We start from the raw sequence: 12,438 nt of genomic DNA, 5'->3' as shown, positions 1-12,438 counted from the left end.
CATTGTTTTCTTATTTTAAATTTTTATATTTGTTTCTTAATTTTGGTTTTAGTGTTGCATGCTAGGGTTTTAATTTTTTTTATTTTTTTTTATTTGTTTGGTTGAATAAGATTAGGTTTAGCTTACTTTTAGTTGAAATTTTAGTTTGGCATAATTGTTTACTTTAAAAGCATACCTCACAAAAGGGTTTAATTTTTTTGCATTCTTTTCGTTTGGTTCGTTATTTCCTAGAGTTATTTTCATTTATCTTTTAGTTAAGTGTTAGTTTGTTTTTCTTTATCGCTAATTGATTTTAATTGTTAGATAGTTAGCAACATTAGAATTCTAATAATTTTTTTTTTCTTTCTTGTTTAATTTTCTAATTTTCTTTCTAATTTATTTTCCGTGCTCTCTTTTTTAGGAATTAGGTGTTGTGTATGAGTCATAGTGGTGATCAAGAGTTCAAGGAGGAAGTTGACTTAGAAAATAAACCAGCACCTAGAAAACAAGCCATAAGGGGTACTTGGGTACGTATAGACCAAGGAACTCAAGAAGGTGCAATGGCCAACCAAAGAGAAGATGATTTGCCCATATGCGAGTATGCTGCTCACAAGAAAGTTGGTGATTTGTCTTGCATAAGGAGACCACCCATTGAAGCAAACAATTTTAAAATTGAAGCATCTACTACTTCTTTGCTTAATAATGTTCAATTTTGTGGTTTGCCTCATGAAGATCCAAACATGCATATTTCTAGTTTTCTTCAATTGTGTGATATGTCTAAACAAAATGGTGTTTCTGATGATGCTTTTCGATTAAGACTTTTTCCTTGGTCTCTTAGAGACAAGGCAAAAGTGTGGTTAAATTCTTTACCTGCAGGTACTATCACTACATGGGATGCTATGGAGGCAAAATTCCTAGACAAATTTTTTCCTCCATCAAAGACCGCAAAATTGAAAAGTGATATAAACAATTTTTGTCAATGGGACCAAGAGACTTTGTATGATGCATGGGAGCGCTTCAAGGAACTATTAAGAAGATGCCCACACCATGGTTTTCCAACATGGATACAGGTACAGATTTTCTATAATGGTCTAGATTATGGTAACAAACAATTGGTAGATGCAGCTGCAGGAGGTTCTTTAATGAAGAAGAGGCAATCAGAAGCATTTGAATTAATTGAAGAGATGGCCCATAATAACTACCAATATCCAAGTGAGAGGAGACTAAATGGAAGAAGTCAAGTAAAGGCCGTGGAAGACGTTGATATTAACAACTTAGGAGCTCAACTTGCAACCCAATTCATGAAGACCTTGAACACTCAATTTGGTCAAATAGGGGTGAATTCTATCCAATCTACTAATAATTTTTTATTTTGTGATTTATGTGGTGCTCATGATCATAAGAGTGTGGATTGCCAAGTTGGAAATCCCTTTGCTTCTGATGATGTTAATTTTGTAGGGAACTTCCAAAAGCAACAAAACAATCCATATTCTAACACATATAATCCAGGATGGAGGAACCACCCAAATTTTTCATGGTCTAACAACAACCAGCAAGGGTCTAATCAAGGACAAAGTGGAGGGTTTCAAAAACAACAATTCCAATCTCCATTCTACCAAAAGCCGCAACTTGCACATCAAAATCAAAATTCTTCTCAAGCTCAAACTCAATTTTCTTCACTTCAACAATCTTTGCAAGAGTTATCTAATAGTACTAATTCTTTCATGCAGAGAACTGAGCAACAATTGACAAACCATAGTCAAATGTTCAACAACCAAATCGCTGCAATCAAAAGCTTGGAGAACCAAATAGGTCAATTAGCAACTCAATTCCAAAGAAGTCAAGGAACTTTGCCAAGCCAAACGGAGAAGAACCCAAAGGAGCAGGTTCAAGCCATTACATTAAGAAGTGGAAAGCAAGTAGCCGAGCCTAAAGAAAGTGACAAAGGGATGGTAATTCTTGATGATGAAGATGAAGAGAGCCCTATAGACTCAACATCACACTTGGTCACACATGACAACTCAAAATCAAATGTGGAGCATAAGGAGGCTTATAGGAGAAAAGATGAAGGTTTAAGTGATGCCATGAAGTCTCCACCAACAAAGTACATACCACCACATGGAAGAGAGGCCGAGAGCTCACCAACTGGATCAAAGAAAGTTGAACCAGCACCTTACCTAACCAAACCTATTGACAAGCACAACGAAAATGAGGAGAAGAATCAAGCCTACAAGAAAACCCCACCTCCACCTTTCCCATCTAGGTTTAGGAATGCAAAGTTAGATAATCAATTTAAAAAGTTTCTTGATGTATTTAAGCAATTGCATGTAAATATCCCTTTCATAGATGCCTTAGAACAAATGCCTTCCTATGTTAAGTTTTTGAAGGAGATATTGTCAAACAAGAGGAGGTGGGAGAATTATGAGTTAGTAGCTTTGAGTGAGGAGAGTAGTGCTAGGTTACACCATAGGATTCCACCCAAGTTAAAAGATCCAGGAAGCTTTGATATCCCGTGTAACATTGGACATTATAATTTTATGGCTCTTTGTGATTTAGGTGCTAGCATTAATTTGATGCCATATAGCATTTACAGGAAGCTTGGAGTGGGAGATGTGAAGCCTACCACAGTGACTCTTCAAATGGCAGATCGAAGCATAAAAAGGCCAAGGGGAATATTGGAGGATGTACTTGTAAAAGTAAACAAGTTCATATTCCCTGCAGACTTTGTGATACTTGATATGGAGGAAGATGACAACATTCCAATCATTCTTGGAAGACCATTTCTTGCAACCGGACGTGCCCTAATTGATGTACAACAAAGGCAAGTAACCCTTAGAGTACTCAATGAGGAGGTAAGTTTTCAAATCCCTAATGTTGTTAAATTTCCTAATCTTGATGAAATTTCTTGCTGCTTTCTTGTTGATGCATGTGATGAATTGGTAAATGATATGGCAAAGGAAAGTAATTTAGATCCCTTAGGATTGAGTGAGTTATTTGAACCATGTACAGAAGAAGAAAAACATGAGTGTAACATCATAGATATAGCCACCCACTGTGAGGTAGATTATGTTGGAAAGTTTGAGGATTTAGGTGAGAGTGGACCTAGAAAGATACCGAGTGTGGAGCACCCACCTATAATTGATTTGAAGCCACTACCTAGTCATTTAAAATATGCTTTTCTAGGATTTAATAATACCCTGCCGGTAATAATTTCATCCACCCTTAGTGAGGACCAAGAAGCCAAACTTTTAGAAGTTTTAAGAGAACATAAAACTGCACTAGGTTGGACTATAGCTGATATTAAGGGTATTAGCCCCTCTATTTGTATGCACAAAATACTTATGGAGGAAGACCATAAACCAACTGTAGAACATCAAAGGAGGCTTAATCCTAATCTTAAGAAAGTGGTTCATGGTGAGATTTTAAAGCTTTTAGATGCCGGGATTATCTATCCTATTTCGGATAGTGATTGGGTAAGTCCTATTCAAGTAGTTCCTAAGAAAGGTGGGATGACTGTGCAAGAGAATGATAAGAGTGAGCTTATTCCTACTAGGTTAGTTACTGGGTGGAGAGTGTGCATTGATTATAGGAAGCTTAATAAGGCCACTAGAAAAGACCATTTTCCTTTGCCATTCATTGATCAAATGTTAGAAAGGTTAGCCGGTAAGGAATATTATTGTTTTCTAGATGGTTATAGCGGTTACAATCAAATAGCTATTGCCCCTGATGATCAAGAAAAGACTACTTTTACTTGTCCTTATGGAACTTTTGCCTATAGAAGGATGCCTTTTGGTTTATGCAATGCACCTGCAACCTTTCAAAGGTGTATGATGTCCATCTTTTCGGATATGGTAGAAGATATCATTGAAATCTTTATGGATGATTTTAGTGTATTTGGTGATTCTTTTACCTCTTGCTTGCAAAATTTATCTAGGGTTCTTCTAAGGTGTAAAGAAATGAATCTTGTGCTTAATTGGGAAAAATGTCACTTTATGGTTCAAGAGGGCATAGTTTTAGGTCATAAGACTTCTAAAAGGGGAATTGAGGTAGATAAAGCTAAAATAGAAGTTATAGAGAAATTGCCTCCACCGACTTCAATAAAAGGTATTAGGAGTTTTCTTGGGCATGCGGGCTTTTATAGGAGATTTATTAAGGATTTTTCCAAGATAACTAAACCTCTTTGTAACTTGTTGAATAAAGATGTTCCCTTTGTTTTTGATGATGAATGCATGCATGCTTTTAATCTTTTGAAAGAAAAATTAATATGTGCTCCCATTATGTGTACTCCTAATTGGAATCTACCTTTTGAAATTATGTGTGATGCTAGTGATTATGCTATAGGAGCTGTTTTGGGACAAAGGAAAGATAAAAAACTGCATGTTATTTATTATGCTTCTAGAACTTTGAATGATGCTCAACTTAATTATGCTACTACTGAGAAAGAGATGCTTGCCATTGTCTTTTCTTTTGATAAGTTTAGAGCATATTTGTTAGGTTCTAAGACCATTGTCTATACCGATCATAGTGCAATTAAGTACCTCATGAGTAAGAAAGAGTCTAAACCTAGGTTAATTAGATGGGTTTTGTTACTTCAAGAGTTTGACTTAGAAATTTTGGATAAAAAAGGAGTAGAAAACCTAGTAGCTGATCACTTGTCTAGGTTGGAATTGAGTGAGGAAAAAGAAGAAAGAGATATAGAAGAGTGTTTTCCAGATGAGAAAGTGTTTAAGGTTGATGGTATGTTTGATGTACCTTGGTATGCTGACATTGTTAATTATTTGGTTACTAATGTTATGCCGCCTAGTTTGGAAAAACCATATGAAAAGCATAAGTTTCTTAAGGAAAGTAGGTATTACTTTTGGGATGACCCCTATCTTTTTAAGAAGTGTGCCGATGGTATAATTAGGAGGTGTGTTGCTAGAGAAGAGACAATGTCCATTATTAAAAGTTGTCATTCTAGTGAGTATGGGGGGCATTTTGGGACTAGAAAAACCATAGCAAAAATTTTAAATTCTGGATTTTATTGGCCATCTATGTTTAAAGATACTAATATTTATGTGCAAGGGTGTGATAGGTGCCAGAGAACCGGGAACATATCAAGGAAGAATGAGATGCCTTTGAAGAATATCCTTGAGGTAGAATTGTTTGATGTTTGGGGTATTGATTTCATGGGTCCTTTTCCTTCTTCTTGTGGTAATAAATATATTTTAGTTGCTGTGGATTATGTTTCTAAATGGGTTGAAGCTAGTGCACTACCTACTAATGATGCACGAGTTGTATTGAAATTTTTAAAAAAATACATTTTTACTAGATTTGGTACACCCCGAGCAATCATTAGTGATGGTGGCACTCATTTTTGCAACAAACAATTTGAATCCCTTCTTGCTAAATATGGTGTTAGACATAAAATTGCTACTCCTTACCACCCACAAACTAGTGGGCAAGTAGAAATTTCAAACAGGGAAATAAAGAGGATTTTGGAGAAGACGGTCAATGCTTCAAGAAAGGATTGGAGCTTAAAGCTAGATGATGCACTTTGGGCATACCGGACCGCCTACAAGACCCCCATTGGTACTTCTCCGTATAAACTGGTTTTTGGTATGGAATGTCATCTTCCCGTGGAATTGGAGCATAAAGCATATTGGGCAACCAAGTTTCTCAATTTTGATCAAGAGGCTGTGGGCAAGAATAGGCTACTGCAGTTGGATGAACTTGAAGAATTTAGGATGGATGCTTTCGAGAATGCAAAGATTTACAAAGAAAAGACAAAGAGATGGCACGACAAGATGATTAAAAAGAGGGACTTTCATGTTGGACAAAAGGTACTTCTTTATAACTCTAGACTTAAATTGTTTCCAGGTAAATTAAGATCAAGATGGAGTGGACCATATGATATTGTACAAATTTTTCCAAGTGGAGCAATTGAAATCACCAAACCGGGACATGAAAGTTTTAAGGTGAATGGGCAGCGGTTGAAGCCATATTATGAAGGTGGAGTGCTTGAGACTAGCCTCTACTTGGATGATCTTAATTAAGTTAAAGGGAGGAGTCAAGCTAATGACTTTAAACAAGCGCTCTTGGGAGGCAACCCAAATTTCTTTCTTTACCTTATATTTATCTATTTATTTTAGTTGTTTTTAGTGGTTTTCTTGTTTTTAGGTTGTTTTGATGTGTTTTGTTTGAGTTTTTGCAAGGTTTTAAGATGTTTAGGTGTAAAAGAGCAAAAGACGAATGTTGAGAATTTCAAGTCTAAAGTTAGGTTTTTGGAGTATAACCACCTTGAATATGCATTGGAGTACATCAAATTTTTTTTTCACATTACGAGGAACATTCCATGTCTTCAAAGGGGAGTATTCTTTACCTTTTATTTACTTTTGCTTTATTTTATGTTTTTCACAATGAGGACATTGTTCATTTTAAGTTTGGGGGTGAAAAGCATGCTTTGCATCTTTTAAATCTTGTCCATTTAAGTGTTTTTATAAGTTTTCAAAAATGTTAGTTTTAGTTTTTATTTTCCTTCATTATTAAAAAAAAAAAAAATTTGTTTTTGTGGTGTTTTCTTAAGTACTTTAATGAGCCAATGATAAGACTATGATTGAAAATAAATTGGTTTTTAGATGGTGGATTTGTTTTTGTGTATGCTTAAATGCTTGAATTTATATTCACATATTGTTACTTTCAATAAATTTTGAGCACATAATCAATAATGCATAATTTAGATTGTGTTTTGAAGACGGTTTGCATGAATTAGAGTACTTTATTATTAATTGAACTCTAGAACTTGCTTGATTATTGCTTGAGGCGAAATCCTAGGTGAATGCATTACTAAGAACATGATTTAGGCCATCTTTGTTTAAGTTTGAGCCTTTCAAGCCAACCTAATACATTATCTTCCACTAGTACCTTATTTGAGCCTTTAGGATGCATAAAGATGTATTAGAGCATTTTCTTCATTAAAGCACATTTACTTACCCTTTTTGAGCCTTAAATTTCTTTTTCCTACCTTGAACATACTACAAAGAGAGCTTTAATTGAATTGATATGAATATATGCTTGTGAGCTTGTTTGAGTGTTGAAAAAAAAAATAAAAAAAAAATAAAGTTTGGAGGTTAAGTATTTGGTGAATTTGGCTCTAGTTTGCATTTTTGTGTAAATTAGAGGTTTGAATGTGCAATAAGAAGAAAAATAAGTTTGGGGGTTTAGTGGAGAAGAAAGAAAAAAAAAGAAAAAAAAGAAAAAAAAAAGAAATAAAGAAAGAATATGTGTGATTTGAAGAATATATGCACAATAAAAAGGAGAAAAAGGATATTGAAATTGAAGAAGTTCTAATAAAGAAACAAATTTTACAAGTAATTTATTCATTGATATTTAATTTTAGCTTTCTTTCTTTGATTTATTATATCTTATCCTTTTCTTTCTTTAGCCTTATCCATTAGCCTTAACAATAGAAACCATGAAGTCCTAATGATTTAAGGTGGTGCATTAACCTACATTAGTGGAGAGTGATAATTAAGTCAAGCATATGGTAGTTCATACGTTATTATCAATCTCTAATTCTTGTAAATTTATTCAAGCACATGATAATTAAGTGTATAAATTGATTTCCACACACACACATTGGAAGTATCATATATGTTGGATAGAATATAAGGTATTGAGTTACATAATTACTTTGAAACCATTTGAAAAGTCATATGTTATACAATCTTTGAGGCACCTCATTAAAGTATCTTATGTTCTTTAAATAAAATTTCATTTTCTTATTCTTTTTCTTTGCAAGGGACTAGCAAATCTTAAGTTTGGGGGTATTTGTTAGGTCTAAAATATTAATGATTTTATGCCATATTTATAGCTTAATATTTGTTAGTTTGTGTTAATTTCTTATGGAAAGATACTTAATTATGTATTTTTCTTAATCTAGGTGAAAGAGGAAGAGTTTTAAGAAAACAACCATAAAGATGGATTCCTTGGGTCGAATTATGGTGGGAAGCAAGATTTGAGCTCGAACGGACTAAGCATGAAAAATATTCCAAAAAGATACCTTGAAGATTCCATAAAGATTCTATCGGGAATTTCATGATGGAAGTGGATGTCATATGAATCATCACGATCTGAGGATTTCAAATGTCTCGTTATTTTTGGATTTCGAGGTGCGAGCAAAGAGTTATCATCATTTAAAGTTTAGAATTTATAGAAAATAATATTCTAGTTAAATCTCCACCATTGATCAAAAGAGGGAATCAAGGCAATTTGAGGGCCAAGATAAAAACAAGTGGCAATAATTGGTTAATTTATCATTAATGAGGCACATGTCATGTCACATGCTTCATTAAGGGTAAATTAGACTAATTAACTATTTTTTAGGAGGAATTAGATAAAAGGAAAGTAGTAGAGACCAAGTAATATACAGTTTCCTTTTTACACATGAAATTCGTCCAACCCTTTTCATGGCCTAAAAAAGGTATCTTCCAAGACTCCCACATTGAAAATAAAGAGAGAAAAAGATTCCCAAGGTCCTATATATATAGCCCCCACCACATTGAAGGAAGATATACAAGTTTAGAGAGTTATTTAAGAGCTTTTAGGACCCTTAAATAGAAACAAACCAAATTTTGGGAGTTTCTAAGATTCTCTTAAGGGTTCTAGAGTTTTAAAGTTTTAGAGTTTTAGAAGATCAATTGGAGAGCTTGGAAGAGGCATAAAGACGTGGGCTTGCTTGGAGAAGAAGGCTACGACTTTGAGAGCTCTTGGAGGAGAATTTCTTCAATAGTTTTTATTCTCTTTTCCTTTCTCTTTAATTGTGAATCTTATTATTTTTTATAACTATGGATGTTGAAATTATTTTTACCATGAACTAATTTTCATAGCTAGGGCTATGATGTAGCCCTAACTATGAAGGTTTAATTATTTTAATATATGTTGAGTTTTATTTAATTAGTAATATGTTTTGTTAATAAATCATTGGTATACTTAATGCTTTCATAGGCCGGAAGGAATGAATGATTTTAATAATATTTGAGCTTGGAAAAGGATAATATTATGGATCTCCAATGATTTACATGAATGCATAATTGATTGGAAAATAGTTATGTCTCATGCCATATTATTTGCTTAATCTATGCTTGATGAATTTGCATGATTTAATTTATAGGCCGGAAGGAATAAATTAGGTTATGTGAATATTATCAATTGTGAGTGGAAACTACTTTTGATTAATTTTGTGATTAAGTATGGTTAACAAAATTACTAGTTAATTAAATTCACATATTTAAGTAATTAAATTGGAATAGTTAGTGGTGAAATCAAATGCCTTAGTATTCATAATTATTCAATTCTCTCTCTTACTTGAAATTGATCTAATTTTAATTGATTGCTTTTGTTTAATTTAGTTTATTTAGTTTTCAATTGCCATCTTAAATTTTAGTTCAAATATTATCAAAACCTAATTATCTTTGGTACTTAATACTTAATCCCTTGGGTACGACAACCCTATTTTTCCACTTTATTACTTGAAAACGATTCGTGCACTTGCGAGTTGATTTTACACATCAACCTCGGACTTGCATTTATGGAGGTCAAATTAGTAGGAAATGATAGGTGAGAACTCGTCGGAATGAGGTTTCGCTGCGAGCCACCATGCCCACAGGAAAAACTCACCGCCAATGGTGCGTCTAGTGGCCAATGGTCATGAAATTTGGTAAGAAGGTAGATCAAGAGATGGGTGACTCAACGAGATCGGCGGTGCCAAAAAAGAAGGTCTAAATTGGAAGAAATCATCAATGGAATAAATTTGGCCACTCGTCGAATATTGCCTCAATCCTAGCGCGTGGCTGGCCAGAAATGGACGGGTGGTTATGGCGGTCTAGCACTTGTCAATGAAAAATGGCCAGAGGTGGGTCAAACAGTGGGGACTGCCCCTCGCTGTCGCTCTCCTCTTTCTCTCTCTTCTCTCTCTCCTTCTCTCACCTTTCACACCCACACACACCTAAATTTGCCCAATTATAAAGCCACTCGTGGGTGTCATTGTACAATCATGGGATTGGCTGACGAGGTGACTCATGGCACACACTGTGCACATGTTTTACATACGCACACTAATAACATAACCACCCGTCCATTTCTGGTCCATAACTTTTCAACCAAATGTCCAAATTAGGCATACCATTAGTCTATGGACTCGTATAAATGAGTACTTTACAACCATACAAGAGTCAAAGCTAATATTTATAAAAAGTAAAAGTCAAACCGACACCCTCAAACAATTCGAACCGCAAATTACTTTGCTCGTAACATCCAAACGGTAGCTTCATTTTCGATGTGCTACTAGTTTACTAATTTGCAATGATGCCTGCTACATAACGGTGCCTTGGTCAACATAAAATTCCATCCACAACAAAAAGTCAAAATTTATCCTTCCTCGGTCAATAGCAATCAAACTCGGTCAATCTCGATCAACGCGAAGAAAATTCTGGTGTACTTTGGGATGGAGTGTTACATTAAGGTAAGGCTAATTATATTTTGGAGTTGTATCATACGGATGTTAGAACTACTTTGTTAAATGGAATTTTGTATTAGGATGTGTATATACATAGTCCAACTAGTTGGCTTCCAAGTAGTGGGGAATAAGAATTTATTTTGTATGCTTAAAAGATTTATTTATGATCTTGAGTAAGCCTTATGGTAGTGGTATCTCAATTTTTGATAGGATTGTCATCTAAAATGGTTTTAAAGAGAATGCTGTTAATTTGTGTATATATTTGAGTGTAAGTGGGAGCAATTTAATATTTATAATATTATATGTTGAAGACATACTGTTAGAGCTTTCAATGATACTGACCTATTGACTAAGATAAATTTGTTGTTGTGTAGCCATTTTGATATAAAGGATCTTAATGTGGTTTCATTAGTACTAGAAATAAAGATTCGAGACAAGGCTAATTATGTATTATAATTGTCTTAGTTAGAGCCTGTATTGATAAGATTGTGTTAAGTTTTAATATTCACAATATTATTCTAATATGGTATTAGTGATATCGGTGATGAACTCTTTAAGGATCTGTGTTCTAAGAATGAAAGAATGATTAAAAGGAACAAATGATAATAGTCAAATATTCTTTTGCCTTTAGCAGTTTGTTGTTCATTTAAGATTTCACACCATCAGATATTGTTTATGTTGTGGTGTGTTCTTGTAAATGCTTGAGAGGTCCCAGCTATGTCTTCTATGAAATAGCTATTATTGATTTTGAGAACAACACACCACTACTTTGATGCAATGGAGTTTTGTGGGCTGATTATAATGGCTATATATATAAATATTTAAATGTTTAACACTAAGAATGTTATTTATCATGGCAGTGAAAGCTATTTTATGAATTAGTATTGGACAAAAACTTATAGATTCATTGATTGTTGAGGTAAGGTATATGGATTGTTTTGAGACTATGATGCATGCTTTTGAGTGCACTTTTGTTATAAGACCTATAATGTTGTTTTGTGGTAATTTTGCAGCTGTATCATTTTTATGAGAGTTTCATTTTGTTGCGTAACACCCCTGTTATAACATGGTGGTAGACCCACTAACAAAGGCTAGCCTATAAACTTATTTAAGGAAGATACGTCTTTATATGAATGTGGAGCAGTTGAGATTGCTATAGCTCGGTGGAAGTTTTGTAATCTGTAATAATGTCCATGTTGTATGTAGCATATGATTAAGTATTGCCTTTTGAATAATACATATATGTATGTGGATCATTATAATGTGATGTTTATTATACATATAGTTACTCCTTATACTAGCAGGCCTATTTGAGATTTTAGTCTCTATGTATATGTGTATGTTAATCCACAAGTACCTTGGTGACTTCTTACTACCTAGTTTGAGTATGTTGTCGTACCATGTCGGTATGGAATCTGCTTGAATGAAATGGTATCATACGTTGGGGGATTGCACATAGTAAGGTAATCTCTATTATCTAGATTGAGTTTATGGCATGCAAAGTGCTCAGTTGAAATGGTGTCTAGTTTTTTGGGAGATTTACTGAGAGAATCTCTACTATCTAGTCTGGTATATTGTTGTGCCCTGTCGGCATGTTATGCTTAGATAAAATGTTATTTTGATTTGGGAGATTTTCTGTAGTAAACGAGTTTGTTGTTATTTGTGATGATTATGTATCCAAGCTGGAGATTGTTAGATATTTTGTATAGACTAGCCATAATCATATAACTCACTTACAGAACTTATTTATACCAGTAATAGGACTAGCTTGTTTATTGAATTTTTCAGTAGAGCCCTTGACCACACATTCTCTGTAATACTTCAGTTGGCCCATTAGACTGAAGGACTTATTCTCTCTAGAAGCCAAATTGACTTATTCCCTATTTTATTATTATATTATTATATTATACTATACTATTATTATTTATTAATTATTTTGTATATATAAAAATAAATTAGGAATG

At 33.9% G+C, this 12,438-nt stretch overlaps 1 non-coding gene across 1 annotated transcript; it reads right to left on the bottom strand.

Annotated features, from left to right (window-relative positions):
- Positions 1-926: 926 nt before the first annotated feature.
- Positions 927-1,033, bottom strand: LOC132805189 (small nucleolar RNA R71). Its single transcript, XR_009640575.1, has one exon. It is a non-coding gene; the product is annotated as a small nucleolar RNA R71 (small nucleolar RNA).
- Between the last annotated feature and the right edge of the window lie 11,405 nt (positions 1,034-12,438).

This window comes from Ziziphus jujuba, chromosome 8, assembly GCF_031755915.1.
Source record: "Ziziphus jujuba cultivar Dongzao chromosome 8, ASM3175591v1".
Classification (NCBI taxonomy): domain Eukaryota; kingdom Viridiplantae; phylum Streptophyta; class Magnoliopsida; order Rosales; family Rhamnaceae; genus Ziziphus; species Ziziphus jujuba.
This window is presented reverse-complemented; position numbering and strand designations above follow the sequence as displayed.